The sequence below is a fragment of the Ceratotherium simum genome, chromosome X, assembly GCF_057802395.1.
Source record: "Ceratotherium simum simum isolate JZ-2026a chromosome X, ASM5780239v1, whole genome shotgun sequence".
Classification (NCBI taxonomy): Eukaryota; Metazoa; Chordata; class Mammalia; order Perissodactyla; family Rhinocerotidae; genus Ceratotherium; species Ceratotherium simum.
In genome coordinates, this window is record NC_141940.1 from 60397970 (window position 1) to 60412569 (window position 14600).

Here is a 14600-nt window from a genome sequence, read left to right on the forward strand (position 1 = left end):
CACAACAACAAGAACAACAACAATGAGTAAAATCTGTGTCTCCAAAGAGGTCCTTTTCTCCAGAATATCCATGTTTTATCCCAGTCCCACTCATAAATTTATGATAAAAAGCATATACATTATGTCTCTTTTGAAGGCATTGCAAATTCACCTGTTTCCTGTCCAACTGATTCATTCAAATAAAGCTCACACTCTTTACAAACATCTACTAGGTTCTATGCCTTTTAGAGACTCCACTACTTTGTCTCTCAGGTTCCAGTAAAACTGAAATAATAGGATGGATGAATTTAATTCTCTCTTCCTTCCTTCCCTCCTTCCTTCCTTCCTTCCTTCTTTCCTTCCTTCTTCCCTTCCTTTCTTTCTTTCCTTCTTTCTTTCTTTTTCTCTTTCTCTCTTTATCTTTCTTTCCTTTCTTCCTTCATCCCTTGCTTTCTTCTTTCTTTTATTCATATAGCAAATAATTATTAAGTACTCACTATGTGTCAAGTTACTGGCTAGGTGACAGGTATATGAAACAGACCTGACCTTTACCCTCTAGGAGCTCACAATCTATGGGAGTATCCAGACTAGTAAATCTATAATTATGATATAGTGTGATAAGTACCAGGATAGGTGAAGTATGGGATGTTCTATAAGCATGAAAATTGTACTTATCCAAAGTCAGAGAAAAAGAAAAAACCTGAAACCTGGTAGATAAATATGAGCTGGTATATAGGTTATTGTATGGTAAAGTGCCTTTTGAGTTTATTAACTGAATGTTTCATTTTAGCTACACAGGGGAGAATGAATTTGGTGAGAGGTAAAACTGTAAGAAAGGCAACCTGTTAAGACATTGTTGCCGTAGTCCGTGTAAGAATAATAGTAACTTGATCTAAGGTGGTGACAATGGGTTTGAAAAGAAATTGATAAATTGAAGACCTCTTAAGATAGAATCAACCTGATTCAGCAGTTTATTAAATGTAGGAGGTGAAGAAGAAGGAGGAATCAAAGATGACATCCAGATTGTGAATTGGACAATTAGATAGGCGGTGATGGTATCTGTTGGGATAGGGAACACAGAAGAACAGATTTGAGAGGGAGGAGGAAGATGAGTTCAAATATGGATATGTTGTACTTGAAATGGTTGAGAAACATCCAGGAGGAGATGCTCAGTAAGCAACTGAATATTTGGTCTGGAATCTAGGAGAAATATCTGGGACAAGTGATAGAGATTTGTGAGTCATCAACAGAGATAGTTATTCCAATCATGAGCACATATGAGATAATCTATGGAGACTATGTATAGTAAGAAAAGAAGACTCAGCATACCAACATGGATACAACTAATGGACTAGCCAATTTACAGGAAGTGACACATCTATCATAATGTATATCTTCATCTGAATGATTATTAGGTTATTTATCCATTCATTCAAAGGCCATTTATCAAGGGCCTACTATGGGCCATACAGAGACAAGTTTAAAAAAGATACTTGCTGTCACCATGACAGAACACATGGGTATTGAGAAAACAAAACCAAGAGCTATCATGAAGGTGCCCATTTGCCTTCAACATAAGTGCTTGACAAGTAGCCCAAAATAATCATTTTTTTAGAAAATCAAATGTTGTAATCCAATTCTTTTATCAAAATTAGTAAAGAAAATGAAAACACAAAAATCGTTTAAATCACATTGCTTTCAGTGGAATATAGAGATTTCATGATATAATTCTTTGTAAAAGACAAAATTTAACCGAGGTCTTATATCAGAATAAGTAGAGAAAATGAAACCTATCTCTTTTGCGGCCTTACATCGGATTGTTTATGGCTTCTTCACTCATGGCATCCTTCAGGTCATCATTGAGAGAGTGTTTGAAGAAATCTGCACTGATTAAGCACTATTCCTCAAGAAGTTTCCTGGAACCATCTTACACAATGATGACAATAATGATAATTTAGCCTTCAATTGATGACTCTGAATCACTTTATTAATCAGGTCTTAAAACCGCTTCATACTCACCTAAACTTTGTTTAGAGAATTTCATCTTTTTTTATTAGTTAGGATGTATACTGTTAGAGGGAAAAGACAAGGAGACAATTGGAAAGTATTATCAGCAATACTCAATACTATCTTTATATGTATTGTGCTGAGTAACCACTTATGAACATAAATATTACATTGTACCTTAAGTATAAGACTTGTTCTGCTATAAAATATGTAAGAAATAGAAAAATTAAAAAGCCAGCTGCCGGGGCCGCTCCCATGGCTTAGCAGTTAAGCGCGCGCACTCCGCTACTGGCGGCCCGGGTTGAGATCCTGGGCGCACACCGACACACCGCTTGTCAGGCCATGCTGAGGCAGCATCCCACATACAGCAACTAGAAGGATGTGCAACTATGACATACAACTGTCTACTGGGGCTTTGGGGAGAAAAAGGGAAAAAAAGGAGGAGGATTGGCAATAGATGTTAGCTTAGGGCCAGTCTTCCTCAGCAAAAAGAGGAGGATTGGCATGGATGTTAGCTCAGGGCTGATCTTCCTCACACACACAAAAAAAGCTAGCTGTGTGTACAAATTTTAAAACATGGCCATTTCCCTGAAAAATATTAGTGATTCTAAGGAAATAAAGGAGGATTTAGTTCAAGTTAAAAATTAGAATTGGTAATAGAAGTATGAGCACATTGTTTTTAATAACACTTTTTAAAAAAGTATATAGGGCCTTAACTTAATGAAAGATACACATTGTTGTTGATTTAGACACTTTAGTGTAAGAATTTTGGAATTCTTTTGTTTTGCTCCTTGATCTATTCATAGACAGATTTTATCCTAAAAGGGGAGGAAAGCATATGGAACAGGCAGTTTTACAGTGAGGTCTCTATACAAATCTAATTTTGGTACTTATAAGAAGAGGAAGCAAGTTTCTGAGGTAGGATGCAACTTCAGTATTTACTACTCTGAAGAGCTGGACCATGACTGTAAGCAATACCTGACATCTGAATGGGTAGTCTGGGTTAGATTTTGCATTGCTCTATAATTTAATAACTTGGTGTGACTATTATGCTAAGAAGATGACCTCTTTGGGGTCCATTTATAGTAGCATCATATACAAGCACCAAAATTTAATGTAATTATTCTGTCTTATGAGATGTAATTTTTCAGTATATTGTCCCAAGTCTCAGATGGATCTTGGTTTGAATTCTAGCTCTGCCACTTAAAGTTGTTTGGCTTTGCTTACCCTCAGTTGCTTTTATAAAGTGCAAATAATTACATTATCTACCTCGTATAATTGTTTTGAGGATTAAATGAGACAGAGTATATCAAGTTTATGCATAGCACACGAGCCTGGAATATGGTAAGCACTCAGTTCATCTTAGCTTTTCTATCATCATCTGTGATCTCTGTCATTTCTCTTTTCAGGGAGCAAAGATTTCTAAGCACAACTTCAATCAGTAATTTTTCTATATTTACAAAACAGAGACTTCATCTAAAATGAAGTAAGATCCTACAAGATTTAAGCCCTGAAATCAAGCAACTTTATACAGAAAATGAGGCAATAGATGAATTGGTATGAAGCTTTCTGATTCCTATACCCGGGCTTATACTCAATTGTTAAAATTATGACACATTCTCGGTGTTCCCAGTTGTTTCCTCCACTCAATATTTTTCAGGCATTCCCATCATGAAATACCCTTGACAATTGGACCAAGTTTATATTTTAATGTGAAAACCCATGGTGAGTGAGGGAGCATCTAATGGAGACTCCAAAGTTCTAAGAAAATGTGTTAGGGCCCTTTGTAATTCACTTTTTGATGTTTGGGGCAGAGATGGGGCAAAAATGATTCTGAGGAAAAGGTAATAATTCAGATATTTTAAATGTCACAATATGAGCTTTAATGGGCTGGCAGAAATGTCACCTGGAATTTCCATGATGGCAGAAGAAGCACTAATTAACTCTTTCACAATGCTTGATGCAGACACACCCTTAATGTCTTTGTTTTCTCCACTGCATCTCATTTCCTAATGAGGTCTAGGCAAGAAGCTCTGCATGTGGAGGTCCATTGGTTGGTTGTTGAGGAAAGCCAAAGTCTGTTTGGACAAAATTATGACACACATACCTTTCATGTTAGAATTCACAGCCTTCTCTTTCCCTTTTGGAAAACTTCTTCCTCAGGTAGCTCACGTCTTTTTGTAGCTTTTTGATTTTTTGTACTCCTAAATTGTGTATTTCCTTCCCAAGGTATTTCTCAGCTCTGAATCTCTTTCTATCCTTCCATCAAAACCATCCATCAAAACTTTTTCTCTCTCTCATTCCTCCAGAAACCTAGCAGATGAGAAAAATAAAATCATTTACCACTGATTGTTAATGTCTGCTAATGAAATACTAGTCTGCTGCATCAGATTAACCTGGGGTGCCTGGCAAGTATACAGATTCCAGGGCAGACACACTGAATCGGAAGCTTTTAGGGTAGAGTCCAGAAATCTGTACTTTAAACAGATTTCCCGGATGGTTCTAATGTGCAGCCATGTTTGAGAACCACTGTGAATACATTCATGAAACAGCGACTTGTCACAGGAAACTTCTAGAAAAAATAATGTTGCAAGCAAAAGGAGTAATTCTCAGGTGGTAATATTTGATGTATGGTGGCAAGTTGCTAGAGAACATGTATTTTGGATGGAGATGTCACTGAAATGACATTCCTTGAGTCACTTGTACTTCCTATTATAGATGGTGCCTGAGTACTTTTCAGCCTTTTTGAGCTATTAGAACATTTTAGTCTCTCCTTTCCTCAATCTTCCTGATCCCACTCAGGAGGTACTTAAGCCTTCAATTGTTCTCTCTTTCTACCATTTTCCTGAGCACATAGCTAGTGACAAGATCATGTTTGCCTTCTGTAGCCCTCTAGTTCTTCCAGAGACCTCACAATAAGAAACTAAAGAACCCTATATACTCATAGTGTAGATCTCACAAAAATGGCTACTACTATGTTGATTAGGTCATTTTGCTTCCCAGAGTTCCCACCTCATGCCATAATTAGTGTGAGGAAAATAGCATTATCACAGTTGTTCTAATGAAAGAAATGCAAATTGAAAGACCAGTGGGTCAGTGAAGGAACACGGAAAAGACTTGGGAGTCTCTCAGTTCTCTCTAGTATGCAGCCCATTCTAGATAGTTCTTCAGCTTCAATCAAGTTTCTCAGCTTCAATCAAGAGGATATTGAGTGTTATATTTTAATATTTATATGGACATGTTCATAATTTAAGTCTTATAGTAGTTACACAGGATTAATTGATATTATTTTCTATTTGAGGGCAAAAACTGAAACACTGGCAGGCAAAAATGTTTGGATCTGATGACATTTAAAATTGTCCTAATTCCACGCCTTTCATAATTGCCAAAATTTTGATTACAGATGAGAGTAAACAATATAATCATTTTTCTTTTCCCCAGTCCAATACTAATTTCAATTACCAGCCTGAATGAAAATTCCAAATATCTTGGAGAAAGTATCTAATTCAATGCAGTTTTATAATAATCTATTGGGTCTCTATCTCAATTTGCAGATTTTTCAAGTTACTGTGGTTTCCATAAGTTGCTTATGTTATTATGATTCCTCCTTTCAGTTCATTTACTTCTTCAAATATTGTAGCTTTTAGACTGTTTATTAGCAGTAAAACTAATGCAAAGAAAGAAGGCCATTTTTGATTGAAGAGCTTGTTTTAAATGACATTGTTATTGATTCAGAATCTGTTCATATATTGAGTTCTTTCAAAGCCACGTCATTTCAGTAACTATAATAGAAAATTGATCTCAATGAGAGAAATAAGACTCAGAACATGAAGTATAAGCCTTAATTTGTAAATTGTTTATTGAGTGTAACAAGTACGTAGAGATCCAAGTCTTTCATACTTTGTTGTTCCTATTGTGCCACTAATAATGTAAATAGAGCTATAAAACATTGTTGCAATAACAATAGTAAAGATTTCAAGTTATGAGTCATTGCATGAGTAACTTTTTAATGACAAGCTTCTTTTGGAGGGAATGGCTTCGTTACCCAACAGCAACAAACTTCTACAAGTTCCTTTTTAAGAATATAGGGACTTGGAACAAGTTACAGCAAATAAAGCAATTCTATGTAGAGCAAGCTAGTATGTTACCACAGCAGTAAACATAATTATTAATAAGTGAAAAATGTGGCTTGGAAAAAGACTGCATTTCACAGAAAATTAGAGATCCATCAAGGATTTGAGAAGTCCAACTATTTCTTAGCACCCTGTCTCCACTCCAACCACAGAAATGATAGGATGAAGCCCGGCTTATGTTGTTGTAAAAAAATAAATTTCTGAAAAAAAACTTATGTAGTTTGTCTCAGTGTAAGTGAACATAGATCCCTCTATATGCCCACGATCTCCCAGTAACGCCATCATGTCATAACTAGCAAAACTGCAATACATTGAAAGGCCATTTCTCTTCCCACCTCATCCACAGAATTTCTCTTCCCTTTTCTACTTTTTTCTTACAAAGCAGTCATAATTTAGCTATCATCACAATTGATCAGTCATCTGGTAAACCATTAGAGCTCATTCTGTGGGAAAAGGAGGAGAAGCAAACAAGCAAGCAAAGGCTGAGCTTTCTGCAAAATTTTATCTTTCAATAACTCTAAATAAAATCTTCAATACCAGTCATTTAACATTAAAAGAAACTACCTTCAGGGCTTGTCTGGTGGTGCAGCGGTTAAGTGCACATGCTCCGCTTCAGCAGCCTGGGATTCCCAGGTTCGGATCCTGGGCGCGCACCGACGCACAGCTTGTTAAGCCATGCTGTGGCGGCGTCCCATATAAAGTAGAGGAAGATGGGCATGGATGTTAGCCCAGGGCCAGTCTTCCTCAGCAAAAAGAGGAGGATTGGCATCAGATGTTAGCTCAGAGCTAGTCTTCCTCACAAAAAAAAAAAAAAGAAGAAACTACCTTCAGACTATGTTGGACATTGTAATTTGTTTAATTCTATTACACATACACACACAAACACTCACATCACAACTATTATAGTACTATTCTGTAGCCCAATGAGAATGAAAGGGGAAGATTCTTTTCAATCCATATTTAGTACATATTTTTCCAACTTCAGGGGTCATACATCAAAAACTGAAACTGTGATAAAAATTAAAGAAAGTAAAGTCAAATATTGATAGAAGTGTTTTAATCTGCATTGGAAGTTCACTTGTTCATGTTACAAGTTAAACTCCAGAACTTAAGTTCTGGGAGAGATCCTACAGTAAGGCTGCTGCTCCTTCCCCATTTTCAAACTAAATAAGCCAAAGCCAGTTGCTAACAATGCAGAGTATGAATGCACCCTTTCTCCACTCCCATTTACCCATCTCCATTTTCCCACAGTGCTCTTCTCTATTCGTTTGTTCTGCAACCTGAAGTGGGCCTAAGTGCTCTTAATGAATAGTTCCTTTGCAGAGCCTTCATTACTGCTCTGTTTTCATATCTTTAAGCAGGGAGGCTAGGAAGACAGCAGAGCATTATGTTAGACATCAGAAACCCTGGAGTTGAAGCCTGGTTTGATAAAAAAAATTTACTCTTCATTTTTCTACAGACTTCAATTTTTCTCCTCTATAATTAGAAGTGGTGGTCTAGTGGTTAAGATTCAGTGCTCTCACTGCCATGGTCCAGGTTCTTTTCCTGGACAGGGAACCACAGCTCCTGTCTGTCAGTTGTCTTACTGTGGGGCTGCATGTTGCTGTGATGCTGAAAGCTATGCCGCCGGTATTTCAAATACCTGCAGGGTCACCCATGGTGGACAGGTTTCCGCGGAGCTTCCAGACTAGACAGACTAGGAAGAAGGACCTGGCCACCCACTTCTGAAAAAATTGGCCATGGAAACCCTATGAATAGCAACAGAGCATTGTCTGATATAGCACCGGAAGGTGAGAGGGTGGCACGAAAACACCGGGCTGGGTCCCGCTCTGCTGTACAAGGTGTCTCTAGGAGTTGAATTGACTCAAGGGCACTAAGAACAACAACTAGATTATTTAGATAATCGCTACGTTTCCTTCAGATTCTAACATTCCATGATTCACAAGTGTGTGTTTGCCTCATCTGCTTACTGTGGTTTTATTTCCAGTTTTCTCTTTTTTTCCCTCTTCATAAATGGCTAGGTTAAACAATGGGATATCAAGAATTGAAAGTCCAGTTAGTTGCTTAATTATAGAGTAAGCAGGGCTCATATTCTGAGTAAATAAATCTGCAAAATGGACAACTTCTCTGCAGAGTAAAATAATACCATCACCTCAATAAATACAGTAATAGTGATGATTCATAGAGGCTCTTGATTAAATAGCTCACAAAACCAACACACACACACGCACACTCACTAACTCACAAATATGAATTACAACAGCTAACGAATGTAGCTAGAAAATATTTCTTAGGAAGCAAATGAACAAATACTTGACACTTGTGCTGCATGAGACTGTCCCAGGACAACTCTCATCCAATCTACCTTTTACTTCTTGGAAGAGAATTATGGTTTTGATGACAGGGTAGCTGTCATAGCGGCTATTATAAGGGCACTCCATGTATCTTGGTAATGATGATGGTGATAGCAACTACCATTTATTGAGCTATTATTATGTGGCAAGCAATATGTTACTGTACCAGGTAGATGGGAATTTCAACCTGATGTAAAGTAATGTAAATGTAAAGTAATATAAAATAATATCTTATTTTGCAGATAAGGAAACCAAAGCTTGAGAAGACTAAGTAAAGTTACTGAAGGTTATAAAACTAGCAAGTGGCTCTGCCATTACTACAGTTCTGGGAAATAGTGATGTGTTATTTCTGGTCCATATCTAAGACTCAGAGTGAGGGATGCACAAAAACATAAAACAGCCAATTGTTCCTCAGGAATGTTCCCCACGCCCCTCATTTTTCTCTCAACATCCTTTACGTTATGAAGTTCATCTATTTTCTGGAGAGTTTTCATGTAAAAGTCTGCATGAACCTTTCCAATCCATCTCTCTCAGCTATCACTTTTTATGTCTCTTTGACTATCCCTCTCTGTCAATATGTCTCTGTGTCTCTCCTAGTCTCTTTCTGTCTCTCTCCAAGTTTCTCTCTAGTGAGAGAGAAAAATTGAAGTCACTAGGCTAAAACGACAAGTAAATGTGGAACCTAACATTACACTACTCTCTAAACCCAGTGGGAAACATCTGTGGACAAGCAGATGTGTGCAACTTGATTTCTATTGGCTATTTAAAACTCATAAAAGCAGAGAGTAGAATGGTGGTTGCCAGGGGCTGGGGGTGGGGAAAATGGGGAGATGTTAGTCAAAGGGTACAATGTTTCAGTTATGCGGAATGAATAAATTTGGAGATCTAATGTACAAGGTGGTGACTATCTTTAATAATACTGTATTGTATACTTGAAATTTGCCAGCAGAGTAGATCCTAAGTGAGAGCCTTCTCACCACACAGGAAAAGTGATAACTATGTGAGGTGATGGATATGTTAATTAGGTTAATTGCGGTAATCATTTCACAGTCTATACATGAATACACAGTGTATACCAAAGCATCAAGTTATGCATCTTAAATATATACAATTTTTATTTGTCAATCATACTTTAATAAAGCTGAAGGAAAAAGTAAAAACAAAGAAACAAAATTTAAAAAAAAGTGGTCAGGGAACGCAGTTAGGAAGAGGTAATGATTGAGCAGAAACCTGAAAAGAGAAGGAGCAAGCCATGCAAATTTCTGAGGGGAGAACATTCACAATATAAAGGAAAACAAGTGTAAAAGATTTGAATCGGAGAAGGAGTTTTTGTGTTCTTGGAACAGTAAGAACACCATGGTGGTTGGAGCAGAACGAGTGGAGGGGAGAGTGATAGGAAATAGGTCAGAGAGCTTGAATAATGTAGAGTCTTATAAGCCATGGTAAATGAATTTGGAGTTTATTCTCAGAGCAATGGAAAGCCATTGGTGTATTTAAAGGAGGACAGTGGCATGATATGATGTGTGTTTTTAAAAGATCGATCTAATTGCTGTGTGGTGGATAGAGTGTAGGGGGTCAAGAAGAGAAGCAGGGAGACCAGTGAAGGGCTACTGCAAGTATGTAGGCAAATCTAGGCAAGAGTTGATAGTGGCTTGGATTAGGAATACAGTAGTGGATATGGGGAAAAGTGTTTTGATTTTGAATAAATTTTGAAGGTAAAACTGACATATCTTGTTGATGAATTGGATTAAGGGTGTGAAGAAAAGAGAAGGGTCAAAAATGACTCCTAGATTTTTGACTCTAGGAATTTAGTCAATGGTAGTAACATTTATTGAGATGGGAAGTACTGAGAGAGGAACAAATTTGAGATGGGGAGAATCAAAAGTCCTATTTTGACCATAATAAGTTTGAGTTGCCTCCAAGAAGAGTTTTCATAGGCAGTTGGAATATGAGTTTAGGGAACAGGGGGTGAGGTCAGGGATGGAGATGTATTAATTAAGCAACCACTTTGTGATAAACTCTAGATTAAGAACAATGAAGTACATACTAAAAAATATAATAATAAAAGGCAATATAATGGAAATTTGTCATATACAACATATGCCTGCAGGACAAACTTAGTAATGTTTACAAATAGAAAAGTTTGTACAGTTGATTATAAATTAATATAAATTAACATATTGCCAAAATATCCAAGGGGTAAAAAATGAATATCTATTTGAGGACAAGGTGAGGCTAATGCAGAGTTTCTTGAAAGGTCTAGGAGAGAAGGATTAATGAAAAGGCATGATTTGTTTTCCTCTTGATAAAGACCTTATAACTAGGGTTGTATTGTGCAGATTTAATTTAAATATTCACCATTTCATATTTGTAAGATCACAAAAAGGGAAGTAAGTGAGTGGTACATTTAGTGAGTGTTTTTCTAAAATGTACTTGCCATTCTGGTTTCACTGCCTTTGTTAGCGGGGAAAAAAACAATTACAAAACAGGTAGCTCACGCAGTCCTACTGCAATTTTCCAGATTCACAATAAGCTAACCCAGGAAATTGGAACAATAAAGGCTGTCACTCGTTCAGTCAAGCACATGAGATCATGGAACCTAAAGAGAAGCATGGCTCGAGCAAGAGGTTGGGAACTACACCAATTAGATGGGCATGCTTTATATTAAGCACTGTTCCACAGTTTTGCTTAAAAGTGGCTACAGCTGCAATTTAACCGTTTCCTATGGGAACCAAATTTTCTCCTTTAACTTCGCCTCCATTCTCTCTCCCTCATGTCATGGTGCAGATAAGTATGGACATACACAAAGATATCTCTAGCACACATAACAGAAATAAACATAAAGTATACTAGAAAGTGCTTTAGTGTATTGAAGCGAAAATAAGAAACCTCTTGGGATTTACAGATTTACAGATGTCTTGAGGGTAACAGATGTGTTTCAAGAGATCAAGGCTGGGAAAGATGTCGCGGTACCTCTGCACCAGGAGCTTTTTTCCTTTGAGGGGAGGGTGGTAAGGGGTGGTATGAAGACGAAGAGCTTGGGAACCCCTAGCGTAACACCAGGCACCCCTAATCTCTTTCTTTGGTGACCATCATACCTCAGTCGCCACGGCTTAGTTTTTAGTTGCTATCTTCAGTCACAAGGCGTAGCAGTCTTAAGCAAAACCTGGGAGAAAAAAGAAAGTCAATGAAAATGGAAAACTTATTTGGATGACTGCAAATACCTGCAATTAACTCTAGGCTTTTCTTTTCTTTTCTTTCTCCTTATTTGTTTTTTTTTTTTTTGGCTTAGAAAATGAACACAGATTAAAGAACACTAACAATGTAGATATACTCCTTAGGGCAACGATCTTGGAAAGGTTAAATCATCCTACTGGAAGGATTAAAGAAATCCTGTAAAATGACTATTTTATGTAAGTTTGAAGAGCATTTTTTTGCAGCTTTAACTTTTCGAGAAAAGGTGATATTTAAATAAGGTAGAAACTCATAGGCACTTCCTGTTACTGTTTGCTAATATTTTGAAATACTCTTGTCATCTGATTTGCCATCCTGTTTTCATTGCCTGTTGGTATTATTGAATGGCAATGCAACAGCTCAATCCATGGCCCAGGAGTTTACATGTTTGCAAAGATCTGTTTAGGGTGATCTTTGAGAAACCAGGATCCCGTATTTTACACAGGTTATCAGAAAAAGATGCAAAGAAAGACTTAAACAAACTTCCAAAGTCTACTTCGTTTTCTGTCATTCTCCAGGCAGCGTACCTGTCTCTGCACTCCTCTTGGTTCTTCAGTCTGGCAGTTGCTGCTGCTTATAGTAGGAACCACACCTGATTCATTTTTGTAGCTCTAGCACTTAGAACAGAGCTTTGCCTTGTCTTGAGTCCTACTTTGTGCCAGGAATTTTTCTAGGTCCTATGAAATAAAACAGCGGACAAAACAGACAAAGTTATTACCTCCGCAGAGCATAAATTCCAGTTGGAGGGTGGAGCAGGGGGAATAAACAAATAAGTAAATATAAAATATCTCAGTTAGTGATAAGTGTTATAAGAAAAATAATGCAGGGTATCGGGGTGGAGAAATATAGAGGCTTGTAATTTTAAGTAGGATCATTAAGGAAAGGCCTCTCTGAGGAGAAATTCTAGCATAGACTTGAATGAAATAAGGGGAAGAGTCATGCAGAGATCTGCAGAGATGATCCTGAGATTGCATTACAGGCAGAGGGAACAAATTCAAAATCCCAAAGGCCCTAAGGCCCTAAGGCATGCTTACTGTGCTCAGAACAACAAGGAGCCCACTGTGGCTAAAACACAGTGAGAACAGGAAAAGTGCTACATGGTAAGGTTGAAAAGGTTGGGGTCAGATCTTTTAAAGACTTATAGGTAAGCAAGTATAATGAGAAGCTAGTGGAATATTGGGTTTTGAGGAAACATGATCTTATCTAATTTACACTCTGGCCAATGTATGAGGAGCTGACTGGGGTGAGGGTGAGGAGTGGGCCTAAGGGGAATCTGAGAGATCAATTAGGAGGCTAGTGTAAAAGCTGATGGTGGGTAAAAGCTGATGGTGACTTAGACTAACCGGTTGTAGTGGAGTTGGTGGGAAATGGTCTGATTTGAGATATATTTTGAAGGTTATCTGGCGTCTACTGCGATTTCACTATTCTTTATTTTCCAACTCTCCTTGTTATCTCCACATCTGCTGATCAAACCATGGATTCATCTTTGCCTGTGAATGCTTGAATCCTGAAATTTTAAACTTTATTATCCCACTCTCTGACTATAATAACCTCTAATCCTTTCCATTCTCTCCTTCCTTTCTTTCTGTAACACTCATATTCCACCTTATGGATATCTCCCAGTAGCTTTTCTATCAGGTTACCAGATCCCTTTGGTCTTTCCTTTCTCCATCAATCAGCCTAGACTGCATCATCCACCACCGCATCTACTATTGACATCCATCCACAAGACTGTTCCTTCTGTTTACCTCTTCTTTCAAGTCATCTACTAACTCCCACGCCTCTAGTCTCAGCAAACTATCTCACCTCTTTCACAAGCCATTAGGCTAGAATCTCTAAGCATATCATTCCATACGTATAAACTTATCTACCTCCATACCCATTTTTCCCTGTTTTCCATCTTTCTGTTCCAGTCTAAATAATTTCTTTGCCTGCGCTCTGTATATTATTCTCTCCCATTTTTTAAGGATCCAAAGTCCATCACAAACCCCCTCCCTCAAGTTTCCTCAAAGAGTTTCCCCCTCAGTCCCTATTTTCTCTATCTACCATATAATGTCCTACTTTCTCTATAGCCATTGTGTGGAAATACAGTTTAAATTCACTGCTGCTTCTCTCTCATTGCCCGTCCACTCTTTAACCTCCTTTGATTTGGCTTTCTCTTTATCACCCCACTGAAATTTCTTTTGTTGGGGTCACAATGGGCCTTCCAATTGCCAAAATGAATGGATAAATTTTAGTGTTTAAATAAAAAATAAAAACCATACTTACCTTGTCTAGCATACAAGGCCCTTGATGATGTGGCCCTTACTTAAATTTCTCGGTTCATCTCCCTATCTCCCTCTACATACCCTGCTCTCCAACCCTGTTCAACTATTTACAATTTAAGAGGGTATAATGATTTTTTTTTTGACCCCAACACTTTTGTATATACTGTTTCTCCCTACTGGAAATCTCTTGTGTCCCTGATGAACTTCTGTTTCAAGACTAAACTTCATGTGACAACCAGATAAAACCTTTCTAGAACTCCCTAGTTAAAGATGAATATTTCTTTTTCTGTACCACAACACCTCATACATATGGCACTATTCCCATTATGGTAATATTTCATTTACAAGTCTTTCTCTCCTCCAGACGGTAAAACCCTGGGGGTAGGGAGGAGACAATGTTCTAATTATCTTTATAACTTTATTTCCTCAGAACTTAGAACAACATATATTTGATGTTTGGTAAATATTTGATGAATAAATAAATTCTATTCTTAGGCAATGTGCTAGGTGCAGGGTAAGTCAAACAAAGTATATGACATGGTTTTGGGCCTCAAGTGGCTTCCAATCTAGTTAGGGTAACAGAACAAATAAAAAATAGATATAGAGATAAATAACAACATAGAGTA